Genomic DNA, 21,217 nt, shown 5'->3' on the forward strand with positions numbered 1-21,217 from the left:
CCTGATGTGATCTGTTAGACTAAGATCAGAAGGAAGGAGAGGAGGACCTCCCCTATCAGTGGACTTGGGGAGGGGCATGCGTGAAGAAGGGGAAGGGAGGGTGGGACTGGAAATGGAGGAGGGAGGGGCTTATGGGGGGATACAAAGTGAATAAAGTGTAATTAATAAAATAAAATAAAACTTAAAAAAAGAGTGTTCGTGTTATCAAGGGGCTCACCTCTAAAGAAGCATGAGTCTCTCAGCAGCCATTGAGTGTATACAGCATTTTTATCTCTGTTTTTGAAAGATTTCCATTAAAATTCCCATCACTTTGGCTGTTTACATGAGAGTCTTCCTTCCCACTTTGGCTTTTGAGTTAAGACTTCATATTTTCCTCTTCTTAGATAAAGTGTGTTTGCTTAGCTAAAGTCTACCTTTCCATTGTCCTTTGGTTGCCTGGCTTCTGACAGGGAGTCTAGTGGGAGCCTTCTGTTTAACTACAGAAAAGATCAATTCAGTAATTTTTTTAATTAAAAAAATTGTAAAATCTTCACACACAAGTTCTGTGTTTTCATAATTTCCACACTCCCCTCTCCCCTACCAAACCCGTCTCTTTCTGCACGTGTGCCTGCTTGCTTCTGTGTCTGTGTGTGTGTGTGTGTGTGTGTGTGTGTGTGTGTGCATGTGTTTGTAACCTAGTGAGCACACTTAGTGTTGCTTTTACAAACATCTTTAGGGCTGGTCACTTGGCATAGGATAATCTCTCAGGAATCTCTGGTCACTTTCAACAATTAGATGACATATGTCCGGGTGTGGTATGTTTTCTGTTTCCCAGCTTCTGGGTTCCTGTGGACTTAGGATTTGGGTGTCCATAGTTCTCATAACTGCATAAAACTCTGGTTATGACTTTTTCAAAGGAGTGCTCAATCTTCTGTTGCTGTATTCCTAGGAACACAACTATACAGACAAAAGGACCACTGCCTGTCTCCTAAAATTCCCTGGTCTTCTACCCGTTTGCATTATATATATATATATATATATATATATATATATATATATATATATATATAATGGACCAATATATATATATATTGGTCTCATTGTGAATCATTTCTATTTTTATTTTTTTAAGTTCCCTAATAGTTTTTAAATTTTTTTCTCTTGATTCTACCCAGTGCATCTTTAAAAAAAATAGTGATTTCTTCATTTTGAATGTTATTGTTTTATTTCTTACATTTTTCTCCTCATATTCATATTTTTTCTAGCTTCTTGAACACTGTTGATATACTTACATACTTTTTATGTCCTAGTCTTTTAATGTTATCCCTTGTAACGTTCTACAACTGATTATTCTTCTTCCTCATTGTTTTGAGGCCAATTTTCTGGCTTTGGAAGTATTTGATACCATAAGAGACATTTTGAATTTTAAGTCCTCAGATTTTTATTTGAACTGTTTTAATTTGCTTTTGGCTATGTTCCAGAAAACAATTATCATGAATAGAATTAGTTTGATTCTTTTCTTTTCTCAAAAACACTTTTAACATGATCACTGTGCGCCTTGGACAGCCTTTAATCTATGGCTAATTGTCTCCCTTTCCGGAGGACTCGATTAGTTTGTGTCTGTTTCAACAATGTCAACAGAAGAAACAGGCACACCCTGAAAGGCTCACAACCAGAAATTCATTCTCTTTTAGGTATGAAAGGGAAGAAAGCAGCTGTCTCACACCCTATCTCCTTTTTAATGATCAAGTTTTTCAATCAACATAATGAAGCCCTGTACTTCTTTTTTTAACCTTTCATTGTAATAATTCAAGTCCATCTAGACAGTGTGTATTCTCTAAAAGTGTCACATTCATTCACAGCAGAGGTCCTGGCCTCAGCACGTATTCGCAAAGCATATGATACCTCCCACATAAGAGCTACACCCCGAGGTGGTGGCCTGGGTGCTGTGGCCACTGTGTTGTCAGCAGGATCTGTTCCTTAGTAGACCTCGTCCCTTCTCAAGGTCTTTGCCAGGCACTGGTACTTCACTTATACCTTTCTGTGGATCAGAACTTACCTACAGGCCCACTAGGATATCTTTACAAATCGCAGTTTGGCTCTAGACAGCTGCTTCTGAATACCTTCTCTGAAAAACATAGCTTCCCAGCCTTTCGAGACCCATACCCCTGCCCTTCCATTGCAGTCAGGCTGACCGGTTCCACTGGTATTGGAAGTCTTCCCAGTTGGCAGGCTGATGCGCTTGAAGACAAGCAGTTCTCCTTTTTCTATTCTGTCACGGATTGTGGCTTTTTCCTTCATGTTGCCAAATGCCTCAAAGCTGTGACTGCCTTTCTTCCAGGGGAGTCTAATACTTTAAGGCAGGAGGCCATGCTTAAGTGTTCTTCCATAACCACGAGGCCTGGAGACTGTCTTCTGTTGCCTTGTATTGTGTTTAATGCTAACCATACAAATGCTTCCAAGTCACCTATAATAAGTTTCAGCAACTGTACTTTGTGCCTATTCCTTCCTATGATACTTCCTCTTTGTTTGCCGGAAACATTTCATTTTATACAAATAAATCTCTGCTTCATAGTTGCAGGCTTTCATTTTTCTGTGCTGGGTCCCCAACATAGAGCCTTGCTCAAGCTAAGCAAACTACTGAGCTTCAATCCATTCTTATGGTACTTTTCTGGTGAAAAATAATGTCACTTTACAAAAAGTATCAGTTAAAGGATTGAATGCTAATACAGGACAACATTGATAATTTGTTATTAATACATTCCTCAGAATTATTTTTTTATTCATTGATGTGTGTTTTCCAGCACTGCAGGGAACCAAATCTACGGCTGCATTCATACTCTGCAAAATACTCTAAGAATTAACTACAACACCTGCCAAACCAATCTCATATTTAACATGATAAAATTTTTGAATTACAGACTTTGATAACTTCCAATATAAAAGTTAAATAGCATCTCTTATTAGTGAAAGATGAAGGCAGTAAATCTTTTATCACATATAATCTCTTTATAACCATAACCACAGTCCAGTGAATTTGGCTGGTTCATGCTATATGGCTGAGCAAGTGTTAAAATAGGGTTGTGGTTCTTTGAGAATCCCTTCAGAAGTCAATGGAATTGTCATACTTGGCCTTTGTTTGGTGGTCATTTTGAAATGACTATGAGGCATGGCCTTGATGAAAGAATGTGTCACTGATGGAAGATTTTGAGATTTCAAAAGACTTGTCATTCCCAGTGTGTCCTTCTGCTTTCTGCTTAGAGTTTAAGATGTCAGCTCTTAGCTGTTTCTGCCACCATGCCTTGGCAAAACCATAATGAAAATGCACCCTCTGGAACTGGAAGGCCAACTAAATGCTTCCTTTTCTACATTGCCTCGCTCATGGTGTTTTATCTCACCAACAGATTAGTAGCTAGAACACTGTGCTGGGATAAACTAGTGATGCCAAAATGGCTCACTCTAAGTGCACAGTGATGGCTCCTTTATACAAATAATGGATATGTTTGTCATTCTTTAAATCCTGGCAAAATGTTTTGATTGGTAGATGGGCCTCTCTTGAGATATTTTCATCTGTGACTCATGATGACATTGGCATTCCACTATGATGTCATGAAGAGCAAAGGCCTCAGCACTACAGCCCACAAGCTGGGCTGTCTCTAGGATTTCTTTAAGATCTCCAGGGAGTTTTATCTAAAGTCTGATGCCTGTGAGGAAGTAAAGCTCATCCCATCAGGTGGGATGCATATTCTCAAGTGAATGCTCCTTTGTTTACTGTGGTCCCTTCCTGGTAGGTGGAGGCCTCTGATGAACTGGGTAGAGGCATAACTAACTGAGTCTGGACTTGTACCTGAGTGGTCAGCTGCTGCTCAGTCCTGATACCCTGGGCACTGGCTATCATCACCAACCGTCTTAGGAGTTACTAACAGGAGGCTGATTGTGGTAAGTGGGTAAGCATGGAACTACCCTTTCAGCACTGCTCCTCAGACATAAAACTTCACTTTCACTAGAGTTGAACTTGGGACATGGTGGAAGGTGCTGGTGTCAACAGACCTGTTTAGAACAACCACCACCACAACAAAGCTACCCCTTGGCACTCTAAGATGAAACCAGCAGCTAAACTGGAGTATTATTCTTCTCAAAAGTTTTTTTTTTTCTCCCTAAAAGATAGCATTCATAGAAAAGTATTTTGGGTTTTTTTTTTATTAATTTTCATTTTTATTTTGTAGCCCAGCTGTAGTCCCCTCCTTTGCCCTCTCCCAATCCCATGTTCCCTTCATTATCTCCTCCCATTCCCCTCCCCAAGTTCACTGATAGGGGAGGACCTCCTCCCTTGCCATCTGACCTTACCCTATCAGGTCTCTTCAGTACTAGCTGCATTGTCTTCCTCTGTGGCCTGGGAAGGCTGTGCCCCCCTCAGTGGGAGGTGATCAAGGAGCCAGCCAATGAGCTCATGTTAGAGACAGTCCCTGTCCCCAATATTAGGGAACCCTCTTGGACACTGAGCTGTTATGGGCTACATCTGTGCAGGGGTCCTAGGTTATCTCCATGCATTGTCCTTGGTTGGAGTATCAGTCTCAGGAAAGACTCCTTTGCCCAGATATTTTTGGTTCTGTTGTTCTCTTTGTGGAGCTCCTATCCCTCCAGGTCTTTCTATTTCTCCCTTCTTTCATAAGATTCCCTGTACTCTGCCCAAAGTTTGGCTATGATTCTCAGCATCTGCTTTGTTACTCTGCTGGATACAGTCTTTCAGAGGCCCTCTGTGGTAGGCTCCTGTCCTGTTCCCTCTTTTCTCCTTCTTCCTATGTCTATCCCATTTGCCTTTCTGAGTTAGGATTGATCATCTTACCCTGAGTCTTCCTTCTTGCTTAACTTCTTTAGGTGGACAGATTTTAGTATATTTATCCTATATTATGTGACTAATATCCACTTATAACTGAGTATATAATGTGTGTCTTTCTGCTTCTGGGATACCTCACTTAAGATGATCTTTTCAAAGGCAGCATCTTCAACAAATGGTACTGGTCTAACTGGATGTCTACATGTAGAAAAATGCAAATAGATCCTTATTTTTCACCCTGCCCAAAACTAAAGTCCAAGTAGATCAAAGACCTCCACATAAAACCAGATACATTAAATCTGTTAAAAGAAAAATTGAGGAAGAAACTTGAACTCATTAGCACAGGAAACAACTTCCTGAACAGAACACAAACAGCACAGGTTCTAAGATCAACATTAAATAAATGCGACCTCATAAACAGAAAAGCTTCTGTAAAGCAAAGGACACTGTCATCAGAACACAATGACAGCCTACAGACTAGGAAAGGATCTTCACCAACCCTATATCTGGCAGAGGGCTAATATCCAGAATATATAAGGTACTAAAGAAGTTTAAAAGCAACATACCAAGTAATCCAATTAAAAAATTGGGTACAGACCTAAAAAGAGAATTATCTGTAGAGGAATATAGAATGGCAGGGAAACACTTAAAGAAATGCTTAATGCCCTTAGCCGTCAGGGAGGTGCAAATCAAAATGACCCTGAGATTTCACCTTATACCCATCAGAATGGCTAAGATAAAAAACTCAAGTGACAACACATGCTGGAGAGGATGTGAAGAAAGGGAAATCCTTCTCCATTGCTGGTGGGAATATAAACTTGTACAACTACTTTGGAAGTCAATCTAGTCCTTTCTCAGACAATTAGGAATAGTGCTACCTCAAGATCCATCTTTACCATTCCTAGGCATATATCCAAAAGATGTTCAAGTACACAACAAGGACATTTGCTCAACCATGTTTGTAGCAGCTTTATTTGTAATAGTCACAATCTGGAAACAACCCAAGTATCCCTCAGCTGAGGAATGGATATAGAAATTGTAGTACATTTACACAATGGAATATTATTCAACTATTAAAAACAAGGAAATCATGAAATTTGCAGGCAAATGGTGCAAACTAGAAAAGGTGTTTTATTTTTTAAGTAAAACAAAGGCTTTATAGGATGATGACCTTTGTTACCATGTTAAAAAAAAAATCTTCAACGTCTCTTTCCAAAGTTTCACTAAGTTAATGCTAAGTGGCCTCTGCAATAGGAGAGAAACGGAATTATGTGCAGGGTTATTTGTTAATTCAAAGGAAGACTACAATACTGTATAACTCTAACAGAAGGTTCCTGTGTGGCCCACACCTGTTTAGTATAACTTCAATAAAAAGCATAGCCATCAACTTTGAAGATATGACCTAGTTATTACTGCTATAAAAGACTGCTAAAAACCCTATCTGTATGTGACAATTGCCCATAAAAATAAGCATAAAGCTGTCAAGACACGGATTTCCATGTTGGTCTTCTTAAAAGGCTATAACTGTTTTAGAAAGATTCCTATGACCATCTGGCAAAAAACAGAGACATTTACCTGTATATCATTGTGTAGGAATTCCTGAAAAAGTAGAATCCATTTACTTGTTTTAAAGAACAGAATTCAGAAAAGAAAGAGCTAGACATCAGGGCTAGTGTCAGTACACAGCTGGACTCTGTCCCATGCTATCCCCACAGCTCTCTGGGTTGAGTGATTACTAAATTAATAATTACTTTGCCATGCATGAAAATAATAAACAATATCCTATGTCACCCAAAAACTCAGTGTTTACATGGTATTTCTGATGGTAAATTGCAGAAGTGGATTTTCACTCATTTCCCAGTGGTGGTGGTGGTGGTAGGGAGCCTTCTAAATTCTGAGGTAAATGTATAATGCCTCCTGTTTTTTTCATTCTTCTGATATTCTTTGATTTTTTTTAATAGCACAATTGAGTGACATGCAAACTATGTTTAAAGCTCCAGTCATTTGAGCCTGATAAACTGAGATGCCATTTTTGTTATAGGCTGATTGTCATATTCCAGTTTTTATTTTTTAGATATTCAACCTACTTTCATTGGTAACTTATAGTGTGATGGTCAGAAACATCTGTCTTTAACACTGCGCATTCATTTTTTAAGCTACTCATCACTCTTATAATTTGAATTCACATGTTTATTGGATTGAGTCATACTTCTCATTCTATACCTTTCAGTGAATAGCTACTATGTACAAATTTTATAAATTCCACAAGACAAGAATAAAGCCTATCCACATAAAGTGGAAGAAAAATGCTGACGATTTTGTTGAGATGATCAGCTTCTCCAGATTTCTTAGAATTTACCACCAATATGAATATCAGACTCTTTAGTCTTACCTTGGAGAAAAAAAATCATCTATTCTCTCCTTCAATCTCAATAAACAACAAATCTGATATTTCATAATCTTCCTTCAAACAGTTACAAGATGCCAGGACTGTGCCCAGGTTGCAGAACTGTGGTGAGCTCCAGCTACTCGCTCTCATTTCTTAATCTAACAATTAAACCATGTATAGCTCACTATGGTACACCTGGGCATGCACAAATCAGGCTTGAATCATGCCCATCTCTTCTCCCACCCATGCCATTCTTTCTCCTCCCAGGGCGCCTTCATTAGAATCTGCACGAAGTGCAATTGTAAGACACACAGCATAACTGTCAGCCAAAGCAATGCACCTTGCAATTTGTGTTCTGGCAATACAACACCACTTAATGCTGTTCTTTATAAGCAACAGTGATCAGAATCCCAGACCTTCTTTTCTACATCACATGGTGCAGCATTAATTATGACAAATTTGAAATGATGTGGACCCAAAATATGACCATCTGACCATGTCAGATGGATTGGATGTTGGCTAAAGGGCCAGATAATCCTGTCAGTTTCCCCACTGATGTCCTGGTTTCATTTCCCAAAGTTCTTGTTGGCTACTCTGTGTTGTAGTTCACCTCTGCATTTGGCTTTCACCTTCCAATCAGAGATGCACTTGCATTGGACTCTACCTCAAAGCCATCCACTGCAGACAGGGACATGCCTGATTATTTAGTCATGATCTGGAGGACCTCTGGGGTTTGTAACATCTACAAACCACAAGTCTGGTTCTGCATTTGAGCACTGGATCTTTGGTTCAGAGTGTTAATCATGATGTTTCAGTCCCACACTAGATAAGGATACCATTCTAAAAGAGGAGTTGATGCAAAGACTGAGGGGAAAATCCACTAACTTCACTGTGTTTGAGCCTGTGCAACCACTCTCATTAGCATTAGGTAAGTTAGTCAAGTGTATTTACAAAGAAATTAGAATTATGTCAGAGAGAGACAGCAATTTCTCAACTCTGTGTTCAGTGAGACAGAAATAAAGCAGAGAGCCTTAGGGAACACACACAAACACACACACACACACACACACACCAGACAAGTGCATGCAACACATACAAGCACACACACATTGGTAAGGAAGAAAAAATAGTGTCAGGTTTTTGTTTGCTTGTTTGTTTTTTGAAACAAGGTCTGTCCATGTAGCCCTGGCTGTTTTGGAACTTACAATGTAGACCAAGTTGGCCTCAAATTCACAGAGATCCACTTCCCTCGGCTTCCCAAGTGTTGAGATTAAAAGTGAGTGCCACCAAGCCCAGCTACTGTCAGGTTTTTATAAAAATTGACTGTGAAATATAAGGATGATGTAGAAAGTAGATAAGGTTGAAAAATTTAGAGTCCAAAACCAGTATGTACACACACACACACACACACACACACACACACACACAAAGAAGGAAGCTGACTGGAATGAAATTGTGGTTGCTTAATAGTCATTTCCATCTGTCTTAGCGGCAGGCCTGATTTTCATTTCTTTAGCAGCAGGATCAACAGGGGCCAGTCCTGATCATCAGACTCTCATGAGCTGTCCTGACCCTTTGACAGTAAGTGCCATGGAAGTCTAGACTCAGCGAATGTCCGAATTAACCTTTATTTCTGAGTGACTCCAGGGAATAACAGTGATTACCCCGTGATGAGTTGTTTTGTGCTTGCTCTTCTTCCAGCTGATGCTCTGGTATCAGCACAGGTCATTAACGTGCAGCCTTTGGCACGCTTCCATCTCATAAGGCTGAAGGCTTCTCACTGCACGCTCCCTGTGGAGCTGACTCCACAATGTCCCCAAAGGTGTACACACCTTTTTACCCAAACATGTGAGTGTGCTACCTTAGATAATTGAGAGGACTTTGTACACAGATCTAGCTGATGACATTTATGTGAAACAATTGCCCAGGATTATGTGTGTAGTTCCAAGCTCCTAAAAAGAATCCTCATAAAAGTGAGCTGGAGTATCAGTCTCAAAAAAGACTCCTGTGCCCAGATATTTTGGTTCTGTTTCTCTCCTTGTGGCACTCCTACCAGGGACCATGCATGGAGATAACCTAGAACCCCTGCACAGATGTAGCCCGTGGCAGCTCAGTATCCAAATGGATTCACTAGTATGGGGAACAGGGACTGTCTCTGACATGAACTCAGTGACTGGCTCTTTAATCACCTCTCTCTAGGGTGGGGGGGCAGCCTTACCAGACAACAGAGGAAAACAATGCAGCCAGTCCTGATGAGACCTGATAAGCTAGGGTCAGAGGGAAGGGAGGAGGACTGCCCCTATCAGTGGACTGGGGAAGTGGCATGGGAGGAAAAGAGGGAGGGAGAGTGGGATTGGGAGGGAATGAAGGAAGGGGCTACAGCTGAATAAACTCTAATTAATATAAAAAAGTAAAATAAAAAAATAGTGAGGTGGAGAAAGTTGTGGATTCGAGAGCATAGAGCAATGCAAGATGTTTCATGAGCCCAAGAAAGTGGTAGGTCTCTAGAAACCAGCAAGATCAAGGATACAGCTGCCTTTGAAGAAATGCACCTTGACCAAAGTGAAAACCATAACCTCTAAGTGGCAACAGTAAATATGGATTACTTTAAGCTGTTGTTATACCTGTTTGGCTAATCTGTTAAACTACCTATCAGAGACATGCGTTACACTAATTCATGCTATGTGTGCCTACATCACGTGATTATTTTATTGCATCTCTGAGGCTCCACCTGCCATGAGCTAATATATAGGGTAGTTTACCATAGATAACACACCTCATGTTACAAGGTACTCTCAATGGTGTACTATCAGCATCAGAGCACTAAGTTATTAAGGCTTGTTTAGCAAGATAAGGCATTTCTGGAGAAGTACTGACGAGTTAGAACAGAGACAGAATTAATTAACTAATTAATTAATTAGTTACTAATTAGTTAATTAATTAATTATGTGGGAATTGTAAGCAGTACAGTGCATAACAGCTGTAATCCACAGTAACTATAACAAGGGGGGCTGAGGGAAGGGAATACCTCATTTTCTCTGTTAAGTATCTACGTACTCCAGTGATCTGTGTACCCGAAATGATTCTAAGAAAAATAGTGTATAAAAGAGATTTCACAAGAATAAAAGAAAGACATAAAGAAATGCTGTTCTTGTCTATTTTTGATGGATTCCTTCAAGTTTTCAGTGTAATGATTAATCAAACCATAGCACCTATGAACAAATAGAAGGGCAAAATAATAGAAACCTCAGCACTGGCTAGCACGTGTCTCCCCTAATGGTGTATGAGAGCATTCCATCCAATAGAAGGGAATTACCTAAGCTTGCTCAAACCCAAATGCTATTCCCAGTTTCACTCAGAAGCCTGGTATAAGGGGTCTGTGTGGGACACTGGCATTCTGGGTAAGAGGAACTGTTTTTCTCTAATCAAAAAACGATTTCTTCTGTGTGTCTATGCAATTCCAGGTGACATTATTAGATAATGTAGTCAACATACATGTTCAGTTTCACTTTGAAATAAGCCATGTTCAAAACAAATGAATTTTTTGCTATTATTTAAAAGAAGGAATTTATGGAAATCCTCCTGCCTCAGCCTCTGAAGTGCTGAGATTATAGGTGCGTGCCCCCATACTCAGCTACAGAGATTATTTTACATGTTTGGAAAATTTCTTAGTAGATAAAAGTGAAACATAGAACTATACTCCAAGATAAAAAAAAAAAAACAGAAATTATACCCCAAGATATAGAAATAGAAATTCAGAAAGACACTGAGACAAAGATACAGAACCAGAAATAGAAACATAAAGACAGACACAGAGGCAAAGGACAACCAAAACAGATTAAAGCAGAGACACAGAGAAAGAAATGTTCCAGAAATATAGAGGCCCTTGCTGGCAATCACCAATATCCAGAAAAAAAATGTAGAAATATAAACTGAGTTTTAAATAAAGAATCTTAAAAAAATGAATGAAGCGAGTGACCCCAAAAACTCTACCAGGGAACTCCTACAGCTGATAAACACCTTCAGCAAAGTGGCCGGATACAAAATTAACTCAAAAAAAATCAGTAGCCCTCCTATATACAAAAGACAAAAGGGCTGAGAAAGAAATTAGGGAAACAACACCCTTCACAATAGCCACAAATGACATAAGGTACCTCGGAGTAACCCTAACCAAGGAAGTCAAAGACTTGTATGAAAAAAATTTCAAGTCTCTGAAGAAAGAATTAGAAGAAGATATGAGAAGATGGAAAGATCTCCCATGCTCATGGCTTGGTAGGATTAACACAGCAAAAATGGCCATTTTACCAAAAGCAATCTACAGATTCAATGCAATTCCCATCAAATTGCCAACACAATTCTTTACAGACCTGGAAAGAAAAATTCTCAACTTCATATGGAATAACAAGAAACCCAGAATTGCTAAAACAATCCTCTACAATAAAAGATCTTCTGGAGGTATCTCCATCCCTGATCTTAAGTTGTACTATAGAGCAACAGTTTTAAAAACTGCATGGTACTGGCATAGAAACAGAATGGTGGATCAATGGAACTGAACAGAGGACCCAGAAATAAACCCACACACTTATGGACACCTGATCTTTGACAAAGACGCCAAAACCATACAATGGAAAAAAGATAGCATCTTCAACAAATGGTGCTGGTCTAACTGGATGTCTACATGTAGAAAAATGAAAATAGATCCATACTTATCACCCTGCACAAAACTGAAGTCCAAGTCGATCAAAGACCTCAACATAAAACCTGACACATTAAATCGGCTAGAAAAAAAAGTGGGGAATACCCTAGAACTCATTGGTACAGGAGAAAACTTCCTGAACAGAACACAAACAGCACAGGCTCTAAGAGCAACAATCAATAAATGGGACCTCATGAAACTGAAAAGCTTTTGCAAAGCAAAGGAGACCATCACCAAAACAAAGGGACTGCCTACAGATTGGGAAAGAATCTTCACCAACCCTTTATCTGACAGAGGACTCATATCCAGTATATATAAAGAACTAAAGAAGCTGAAAAGCAGCAAACCAAGTAATCCACTTAAAAAATGGGGAACAGAGCTAAACAGAGAATTCTCTGTAGAGGAATACCGATTGGCAGAGAAGCACTTAAAGAAATGCTCAGCCTCACTAGCCATTAGGGAAATGCAAATCAAAACAACCCTGAGATTTCACCTTACACCCATGAGAATGGCCAAGATCAAAAACTCAAGTGACAACACATGCTGGAGAGGTTGTGGAGAAAGGGGAACCCTCCTGCACTGCTGGTGGGAATGTAAACTTGTACAACCACTCTGGAAATCAAACTGGCGCTTTCTCAGACAACTAGGAATAGCGCTTCCTCAAGATCCAGCCATACCACTCCTAGGCATATACCCAAAGTACACAAAAAGGATATTTGCTCAACCATGTTTGCAGCAGCTTTATTTTTAATAGCCAGAAGCTGGAAACAACACAGATGCCCCTCAACTGAAGAATGGATGCAGAAATTGTGGTACATCTACACAATGGAATATTACTCAGCAATGAAAAATAAGGAAATCATGAAATTTGCAGGTAAATGGTGGGATCTGGAAAGGATCATCCTGAGTGAGTTGTCCCAGAAGCAAAAAGACACACATGGTATATAGACATACAACATAGGACAAACCCACTAAAACCTGTGCATCTAAAGAAACTAAGCAAGAGAGAGGACCCTAACTAAGATGTCCAATCCCCATCTGGAAAGGCAAAGAGGATGGACATCAGAAGAAGAAGAAAAGAGGAAACAACCTAGGAACCTACCACAGAGGGCCTCTGAAAGCCTCTGCCCTACAGACTATCAAAGCAGATGCTGAGCCTGATGGGCAACTGTTGGGCAGAGTGAATGGAATTTTATGTAAGAACTGGGAAATAGTAAGAGCTGGAGAGGACAGGGTCTCCACAAGGAGAGCAACAGAACAAGAAAATTTGAACACAGGGAACTTCCCAGAGACTCATACTCCAACCAAGGACTATTCATGGAGATAACCCAGAACCCCTGCACAGATGTAGCCCAGGGCAGTTCAGAATCCAATTGGGTTACATAGTAATGTGAAGAGGGACTGCCTCTGACATAATCTGATTGGCCTGCTCTTTGATCACCTCCCCCTGAGGGGGAGCAGCCTTACCAGGCCATAATAGAGGACAATGCAGTCACTTTTGGTGTAAACTGATGGACTAAGATCAGAAAGGAGAGGAGAACCTCCCCTATCAGTGGACTTGGGGAGTGGCATGCATGCAGAGGGAGGAGGGAGGGTGGGATTGGGAGGGGAAGAGGGAGGGGCTTATGGGGGGATGCAGAATGAATAAAGTGTAATTGATGAAAAATTTAAAAAAAAGGGAAAAATAATTTAAGAACCTTAAATGACTTTCAAAAGTGGAGGAAAACATGGAGTTAGTCAATTTACATGAGCACGTCTCGCCCCTGGGGGCAATGGTCTCCTGAACCTACTTAGACCTCGGACACCACTACTGCTAGTTTTAGAACTGATGCAGGATGTTCCAACGAGGGAGTTAAGGCTTCTCATAATATTTCCTATAAGCCCACACCTGTTTGTCTATATCCCCCATTTTTATTCATTATTAGCCAGATAGAGCCAAGTAATTGTGGTAATGATACTTGCTTTTTTGCCCAATGCTGGAATGCTAGTAAAGTTAGGTATGCCCTGGTTACTCGCATGCCTCACTGGGTGCCTATGCCCATTGATGCCCCTCACGCTATGACTCTCTTCAGACAGAAAAGGGATCTTGGAACTACAGCCGCCATTGTTACTGCCATCTCATTGGCGGCTGTTGGAGTTACCACCACGGCATTAGCCATGAGTCATACTGTGCAGACTGCTCAGACCCTGAATAATCTTTTAGCCAATGTAGCTCATGCCTTACATGTACAAAAAGGAATTAATGCTCAACTAAAAGGAGGCTTGATGGTGTTCAGTCAGAGGATTGACCTCTTGCAGGAGCAAATTGATACCCTATGACAAATCGCTCAACTTGGCTGTCAATGGAAGTATGCTGGACTTTGTGTCACTAGCATACAACATGAGAATTTTTCCTGTGCTGCAAATCTGTCTAAACAATTGTCTAGCTATATTTTAGGTAATTGGACTGGAGAATTCGATACTACGATGGAGCTGCTGAGAGTGACCATTGTCATGGTAAATTCTACCAGAGTGGACGCAGGACTAGCCACAGGATTATCATCATGGATTGCTGTAGCCATGAATCATCTGAAGGAATGGGCGGGCATGGGAGCATTAGCAGGCCTTCTGGTGTTGGTCTCCTTGGTTTGCCTGTGGTGTATATGCAAGATTAGAGTCACACAACAGCATAATGCAGCCATGACCATTCAGGCCTTTACAGCCATTGAAGCAGGACAGTCTCCCCAAGCATGGTTGGATACCATAAAAAGCTAAAATGTTACGCTCAGGATGCGAGGCTAAGCACTGCACTCAGGGTCATCCACTTTCAACCCAGAGAAGAGCAAGTCTGATTGCATACGGGTTGATGCCCCAGGTCCCGCCTCTGAGAAAAAGGTATCAGACGGGTCTGATGCTTTTGGGTGGATGACACCTAAATGAACATCAGTACAAAGTCCCAATTTATTTCTAATATCAGAGATCAGACCTCTACTCTTGCCTGATTCGTCTAAAACAAAAAGGGGGAACTGTAGAGCGCTGCATAATGCCACGCCCTAAAGATGGAGCTGGTTCCCGCCTTCCACCTTCCCGATGGTGAGTGCTCTCGGTCACAAACAACTCCACATTTGTCTAAGGCTGAGGATCTGGCTTGCTTCCATTTATGTGGACCTATCTGCATTGCCCACGTGGCATGCTGGGGTTGGCTACCCAGAGGCTATTTAAGCTGTGGGCTGGCTTTCCCCAGGGTCAGATGATTGTTCAAGGTTCCTGAATAAACTGCATTGAAAAAAAAAAAAAAAACAGTAAAAAAATAAAAAAATAATTAAAAAAATGAATGAAGCTACTAAACATATTAGTCACTGAATTTGTCGTTATTATTCAAACACAGCTATTTCTCTCTAAAGTTGAAATTAATACATAGTGTCTGTTTCTATTAGCAAGAAAGAAAACAGAAGAGGGTTGGTGCAGTGGCTCAGCAGTTCTCAGTTCTCAGCAGTTAAGAGAACTGGCTTCTCTGCCACACGACATAGGTTTGGTTCCCAGCACCTCACAACTACCTGACACTACAGTTCCAGGGGATCCAAAGCCCCCATCTAGGCTTCGAAGCCACACAGTACACAGACATACCAAATATATATGCAGGCAACATACCCATACACATAAAATAAAACTAAAATAATAAGAGAATGTGGGAGCGAGGAGCAGGAGGGAGAGGGAGAGACAGAGAGACACACAGAGACAAAGACACACACAGAGGCTGACTGTTCAAACGTTAAATGCATTAAGAGTGGGTATCATTAAGAATGACTTGACGTCAGCAGATCCCTCAAAGGGAAATGGCCTTGAGCGGTTTTGTTTGGTGTTGTAAATGGAAGCTCAGGAAAGAAAGTATCAAGCTCCTTCTGACCACTTAGCATTTGTCCTCAGATCGTCTAAGACGCCTCCTGTGAACACTGTATGTGTCATTATATCATTTCTAAGTACATGTCATATCATTACCATCACTTTGCGGTTTTCACTGTGTTCTTTATTACAATAGAATTATACATTTAAAAACTATGCCATTTAAGCTGTGGGTTGGCTTTCCCCAGGGTCAGATGATTGTTCAAGGTTTCTGAATAAACTGCATTGAAAAAAAAAAACTTGCTAGACTAGGATCAGAAGGAAGGAGAGGAGGACCTCCACTATCAGCAGTGGTCTTGGGGAGGAAAATGGGTCAAGGGGGAAGGAGGATAGGATTGGGAATGGAGGAGAGAGGCAGCTACAGGGGGGATACAAAGTGAATAAACTGTAATTAATAAAAATTAAAATTAAAAATAAAGAAAGAAAAAAAACTATGCTTTCTTGCAATACCAACTTTAAGGCAACAATTTGACTCTTTGAAAGAGCTAGAGTTGTGATATCCTATAGAAATCTTTTTATGACTGTGATGTGAGTATAAAATATTCCCAGCTGGCTCCTGTTTGCAACATGTGCTCCTAGCTGGTGCTGCTGTGGGGAAATTTGGAACTTGGAGGAGGTTTGGTAGAAGCAGGTCCCTGGGATCAGCCTCTGAAGGTTGTGATGGGTCCCAATTCCAGCCACTGTCTTGAAGCCTATGGTAATGTGAGGTGGCTTAGTCTCATGCCCCCATGCCTTTCTCAGGAGGATGGAATGAAGCCCTCAGACATGCAAGTTCCAAAATGAATCTTCTCTTTCTCAAGTTGTCTATGTCCTTCATTTTGTCACTGTGAGGCAAGGTGACTTTACAAAATGGCGGTTCTACAAAGTTAATTAAAAGGGTGAAATTAAATATACAGAAGACTAAAATAACTGTCAGCAAATGTTTGCATTAAGTTCCAAAAATGTCCTTATAACACTTTGGAGATTCAAACCACTCTGTTGTAAAGGTTGCCTAACGTCTAATTTTTAATACCTACAACATTAGATATCCATTTATAGCCACAGACACCAGGTCCAGAAGCCCTAGGAGATCACACCTGCTGTTGTGAGGCCCCTGTTTAGGTTGGTGTGGTAGCTGCATATTTCCCTCAAACATGCTGCTCACCACCATCCACTCATCTGCTTTACCACAGACTGTGGTGAATAAGGCTGTGAGCTAGTCGGCCCAGCCTTGCTGAACGAATAATGAAAAAGGTCTGTACATTCCCAGTGCAGATGCAGTTTTAAGGATTTGTGTTTCCTGACTGGTTGAATTTGAAGTTGTCAGTGTGGAACTTAACAGTGATGGCTGCCTTTCTTTCAATTTAAAAAAAAAATGGTTGAGATTATCTTAACGATAAAATATTTTTGAATAATAAAATGCAATGATCATTTTTTTTCAATAAGAAAGACAAAAAAATGAATATGCATGAATTGGAGAGAAATGTTTTGGGAAGAGAGAGGGGAGCAGGAGTGTAAGGAAGGGGTAAGAGTTGTTGGTATGTATTTGTGTGTGTGTAACCGAATACATTCTTTAATTTTGTCTTAACTAGAAGCATGCTGTATGCCTATGATCCCAGAACTCAAGAGACTGAGGCTGCAGGATTTCTACAAGTTCAAAGCCAGCTTGGGTCAACTAGTGACTTGGAGGCTAGCCTTGTGTACGTATAGTGAGACTCTGTGTCCAGGATGAAACAAAACAACGAAAATAGGTCATAGTGAAAGAAGTGGTTAGTATTAATAGAGAAAGAATTGTGTCTCTTGGAAAGTGACAGGCAGGACTTTTGTACAATGAAGAAGCAACATTTATACCAATGGCTTCTGGAAAACTCATATCCTAAATCACCAGGCTCTTCCTGCTAGCATCCCAGGGAGTAATGAGTCAAAGTTGCACTCTGTGTGTCTAGCTCTACCTTTAAGGAGAACTCCAGGTATATGCTACCTCTAAATAGAACTATCCTCTGCCTTGTATCTTTCTTAGTGAAGAGCCTGGAGGAAAAAAAAAGGCTTTCCCTGGCACTTTCTGTAGTTCTGTAGCAGGAGTAGCCTTAGAAACAGCCAGCGAGTAGTGGTATCTCAAGAGACAGAGACACTCGCGAGTCAGAGAGAAAGATGTCTGAGTTTGAAGCCAACTTGGTCTCTACAGTGAGCTCCAGGATAGCCAAGGGCTACACAGAGAAATCCTGTCGTGAAACAGTCAAACAACACAGAAACAGAGCAGTTACATAAAGAACTAGTCACTACAGATAGCTCACAGCTGATTGCGACTGAATATAATTTAAATTATTTTGATCAAAATCTCTAGCCACTGGTACTAACTATCCAGCATTATATGGAGTATATCTAAGTAAACAGAGCAGCCCGTTCTTATTTTAGAGATACTACATCTCACCAGCTATCTTGCATGTGGCAAATAACTAGTTTATGGATGAGTCAGGAACACACTCTTGTCATTCTGATACTCAACTTATATGTCTGGGACCATACATGGGTGCAATTTGTCCTTTTCATTTTAATTATTCTTACAGATATGCAATGTACTGGTTAGCATAATTAGTTCACATTTCTTTAATAAACTTACCATCTATACATGCTCAGGTAATTATCTCTTCCAATTGTTTACCTTTAATAATTGATCAGTTTCAATCATCATTTATTTTAGAGTTAAAAATCTTATCCAGACAAGCTTTTCTAACATTTCTTACAATTCTTTAGGGATAGCTTCTCACTCAGATAACTTTACTTCTAAAAAAATAGTCCAACAAAAGACAACAGATGCTAGCAAGAATGTGTGCAAAAGGAAACCTTTAGGCATGCTAGCTGAAATGTAAGCTCATCCTGCCAGAATGGAAATCAGTATTAATGTTACTTAAAAACCTAAATGCTCAACTACCATATGATCCAGCTGGGCCACGTCTGGGCATACACTGAAGCCTTTGAGTCAGCATACCACAGAGACACCTGTTCATTCACCTTTATTGCAGCACCGTTCACGATAATCACCTTGGGTGGCTATTATTAAGTCATCGTATAAACAGAACACTGTATACAAATACAATGGAATTTTATTCAGCTAAAAAAATAACCGGATGAAGTTGTGTCTTTTTTTTTCCAGAAAGTGATGTAATTAGAAATAATCGTACATGTTGTCATACATGTTATGATACATAACATTTGTATATATATATATATATATATATATATACGTGTATATATTCACACTATCAACACACACACACACATATATATATATATATACATACACACACATATAAGTGTTGTGTTACTGTATAATTACAGGCAATGACTGACAAAATGAACAGCACTCTGGGTGTTACTTGATCAACCAGTACCAAACTTCCACCAGTCCTGCTGAAGAGTGAGAGCTTTATTGGTGGCTAATCATTTCCTACGCACAGAAAAGATACCGCAGTCAGCCTGTAGGAACTGTATGAACTCATGGGAATATGAGTCCACAGGGAGAGCTCAGGAAGTTCAGTGCAGCAGTTGACAGAAGGCCTTGATAGTCCCAGCTGAGTGTCAGCTCTAACACAATCATGAAAGGTTTTAACCCTTTGATTTCTTCATTAAGATTTAAGGGGAAGAAAGTCATGTCTCTACTGGACAAGAATGAGGTCAAAATAGCCAATGTTCTAGTCATTTTGAAGTATATAATTGACTTTTATATATGACATTGAAAGAAAGGACTTAAGGAGACACCAATACTTATTACTGCAGTTTGCCCTGCACGGCTGTATTTAAATGTAATATTCTACATCATGCACAACTAGATGTGGTGACACACGCTAGCAATCCCAGAGCTGGGCAGGCAGAGACAGGAGAATCCCTGGGGATCAGCTCAGCCTAACTGGGAACTTAAAAGACAATTAAAGACCTTTTCTCAAGGAAATAAACTGTTCCTAGGGAAGACACTAGGTTTGTCCTCTGACTTCCACATGTATGCACACATCCATATACATGTAAATATGGTAAACACATACATCAGAAAGGGGTCCAATATTATTGACAACTAAAAAGATTAGCCTTGATTTTAGACCTCAGTACAACTTATCAAATAGTCATCACTGTTGGGCATGAGAAAGAATAAAGGAATAAAGCGATATCAAAGTCACATCTCACTTATTCATTAGTGCTTTAAGTATATGATGCAACTATCAAAATTCACATGAGAAAATTAAGGTAAAGGTGGTTTTATTATTCACATTAGGCTACATGGAAAGTAACTAGAACAGGTGTGGAATCCAAATATCAGACTCTTTTGTATTTTTTCTTAAATCACTGAATTTCATATCATCTGCCCCATGCTACGTGATTATAATTACCTAGAATAAGAGGTTAGATATAAATCCTCACCATTAATCTTCAACCTTAACTAGTTTCTCAATCTCAGAGTCTCAACATTTCCCCCATTACAAAATCAGTTACTGATTTTGTATTGATACTAACTTCCATCGAAATATATATAACGCTTCATTAAATTTCATTGGTATGAGCCTTTTGCCTGCATGCAAGTGCATTGCCTACTTGCCTAGAACCTTCAGAGTCAGAAGACAATGCTAGATCCCCTGAAACTGGAGTAACAGACTGTTGTGAGCTGCCTTAGGGCTGCCATGAATTCAATCCGGGTCCTCTTTAAGATGGACATTTTTCAGTTAACTTTAAATCTTTGATGCAGTGTTGTTACAGATGACAGAAATGATTATCTTCCTAACCTGTTGAATTTTCAATTGAAAGGATTAGTTTGCAGTTGGTTTCAACTCTGTTGGACACTTGAGCAGACTGGCACACAACATCGTTTGATTGGAGTAACTCTTAACTCGGTTTCCATAGTGACAGTTTTGCTTGCATGCACAGTAATGCCTTAAAATATTGAGGACATTGTGTTTTTGTTGCTTGTGACCGCAGGGTTGCCTTATGAACAAATCACGCATCTGAAGCACTTGACTTTTTATTTAAAGATTTATACATCAACTTCTTTTGAACCTATTATTCTGATTGTGAATATGGCAAAAAATCACACACAATTCTTTGTATTGACGTTTTTTATATCTGAAATGTAGTAAGGATCAGTAAACTGTCTATGAAATAGAAATGAAGACTAAGGAAATTTGTGCAAGTAGAAATAAGCTACTGATGTCAAGATCAGAACGAAACACCTCAAAACACTCATGTTTGGAAATAGAGTAAAGATGTGTTGTAGAAAAAAACAGGATGAGTTATAAAAATTGTTTACCTTTTCATACTCGGGACTGTTGGCTATTCAGGGCAACTCATGCAGCAGGGAAACCTTTCACTGCCATGGATTCCTTTTGTAAACTTTGTAAATCTTTAAGGCATGAAAATGGCCAGCCCCCACTCTCACCCTCCCACCCCACTTCAGGAACTCCAGAGGCCA

The sequence above is a fragment of the Meriones unguiculatus genome, chromosome 16 (assembly GCF_030254825.1).
Source record: "Meriones unguiculatus strain TT.TT164.6M chromosome 16, Bangor_MerUng_6.1, whole genome shotgun sequence".
Lineage (NCBI taxonomy): Eukaryota > Metazoa > Chordata > Mammalia > Rodentia > Muridae > Meriones > Meriones unguiculatus.